General features: G+C 31.3%; 1 protein-coding gene across 1 annotated transcript in view; it reads right to left on the bottom strand.

The window, feature by feature from the left end:
* LOC108753596 (R3H domain-containing protein 1) overlaps nt 1-2,587 on the bottom strand; it is a 45,289-nt gene that overhangs the window by 7,779 nt on the left and 34,923 nt on the right. The gene's annotated exons all lie outside the window — the stretch shown is intronic.

The following is a 2,587-nucleotide window of genomic DNA, read 5'->3' as shown; positions in this document are numbered from 1 at the left end:
GTGCTAAACAAAGTATATAGACATGTACCTACAATTTGTATCCAAAAAGAAATTTTTCGGTTAAGCTGAATTTTAGACAAAGGAGGTCTTTTTTGACAGAGGAAAAAATGTGTGTGTGTGTGTGTGTGTGTGTGTGTGTGTATACATGTAGTATTAAAAAAAAAAGAATGCTTAAGATGAAATTGCTAATATGATTTAGGATTGATATTAAACACGAAAAAATTATCTGTTATCGTAAATAAGAATAGTTTCGATTTTTCGTTTTCTGTAACAAAGCGGAAGTAGTAAATTCTGAGGCTGTGAATACTGTGATGGCTTCACGCTATTTAACTACTGCTTGAAATTTATAGACATAAAGATTATGTACTGAATACGTTTACACATTTACTTATAATTAATGACACTCAACCATGAATTGTGATTAATCAAAAACATATCTAGTTAGAATGTCTCGTAAGTGTAAAATATTATATCTTACATTTCTTCGAATGATTATTATTTTGTTTTCTTGCAGCATTTCGTAAAACATAATAAAAACTTTCAAAATACAAGAGAAAGAAAGAAAGAAAGACAGACAAGAGGAAGAGAGAATACGCTTGTAGAAATTATTTTTAAACGTTTTATGAAGAATATGTAAATTCGCATCATTCACGTACAATAAATATGTATCAGAAGAAAAAGTAAGGGCTGGTATCGTTAACGCGCGGCTAACTTTTAGAATTTTCATAGATACATATTACGCTGAGGTAGCACAGAACAATTTGTTTAAAAAATGGACTCGAAATGGGCAGCAACGTCCCCAACATTTGTTACTTTTGTGAAGTTGGCACTCATTTTTACCAATTTAGATTTCGAAGGGCGTTTCTTGTAGAATTTTGCCTGCAGATGATTGTAGTAATCATTATGTTATTTATAGTTAAAAAAACAAAAATGCTATTTCATTTTTTAAAAACAAGTCGGAATTTTTTTTACCTACCGCTCAAATGACACTGATTTATATATGAAATCGTAATTAATTGTAATTAAAAAATAAGCTTATAATCTTTTTCATTTTAAATGAATTTCTAGTTGTATAAAAATTGATTGTAAGTTAATTTTTTAACTACAAACAAAAACGTTGATACTTCAAACATCTACAATTTCATATATAAATTTGATGCCAGTTTAGTAACGTATTTATCTTGTTGGCATGTTGCTTGCTAAGTATGCATTGCTAAATATATGTTCCTACCAACAGAATTGCAGCAACTGAGTCCTTATTTGTTGACAACTTGATGCCTTCACGATATGACAACTTTGAGTAACAACTTACAATCAATTTGTCGACAACTTTAAAATGGTCATCGTAAAAATTCGTACTATTGCCATGTTGTCATAATGATATGCAATATCACACACCTTGTTGATATTGTTGTCACAATATGACATGTATCAATTCAATTCAACATTGATTACAGATAACATTGATGCAACTATTTCGCCGTTAAACTGCTGGCAATACATATACACATTGTTTCCTGCATGTTACAATGTCGGTATATTCAAAACCGTTGAAGACAACAAAATGAATACGGCAAGTGGCTAGCACCATGAGCAATCACAGATTTATGAGATTTTTCTGAAACACGCTTTGCTGAATTTGAGCTATAGCTAACAAAAATTCTTGTCTTTTAAAAATCGATAACATTTTTATTTTTCAACTAAAAACGAAATAATGATTTCTACAATCATTCACAGGCAAATCCTACAAGAAATACCCTTTGAAATCTGAATTGACAGTCAGATGTCAATTTCACGGAAGTATATTTATTGACCGATGGCAGCGAGTGTATCAAAATTAGCGGGTAAGATAGATAGTAGAACATCTCTTTGGATCGCCATTAAAACTAACCGAAAGACTCTTGCACTTTGTAAACGTACTCAGTAAGATATAGTCTTTGTTTTCATACATTAATTTAATCGTCATACATATTCTCCTGGCGGTCGGCGTCACCTTGACAAATTCGTACTTATTTGTAACCTTAACGGTAATGTTCCTTAAAGATAAATCTCACATTCATATAATATCTGTAAAACCGCAGTAAAATCGCAGTTAATATCTTCAAGTATTTTGTGTGTGTGTGTGTATATGTGTGTGTGTGTGTGTGTACAATAATATTTTAATGGTAATTAAAATTTTTTCCAGTAACTCTATTCGGTGCACCACTGATTCGCTCGTCTGGACACATACGTGTTTTGTCCTTTCTATTGTGTCTCATCCCAGCAAACAAAAAATCTAAAATCGAGACATAAGACGTCCTGAAGATGTCTTTTAGACATTATGTCATAAAGATATTCTCAGAATGTCTTATGCTCCCTTTTTGGACATGCATGTTGTCTGGCATAATTCAATTTTACTGTGATTTCAGTGCGATTGAAAGTTTTAAGAGTAAGAGTTAAGTTTTTCGTAAATCCTCCTAAATAAAAACAATTCGCGTAACAGTATACTATTTTTCTTTTCACTCGAGATGTACATACGTGCACGCGTATATCCTTCTAATAACATCTCTGTTGCTTCTTTTTAAATATTTAAGGATATATATATATG

Source organism: Trachymyrmex septentrionalis, unplaced genomic scaffold (genome assembly GCF_001594115.1).
Source record: "Trachymyrmex septentrionalis isolate Tsep2-gDNA-1 unplaced genomic scaffold, Tsep1.0 scaffold7, whole genome shotgun sequence".
Classification (NCBI taxonomy): Eukaryota; Metazoa; Arthropoda; class Insecta; order Hymenoptera; family Formicidae; genus Trachymyrmex; species Trachymyrmex septentrionalis.
Note: the sequence above shows the minus strand (reverse complement) of the source record. Positions and strands in the feature narration are given on the sequence as shown.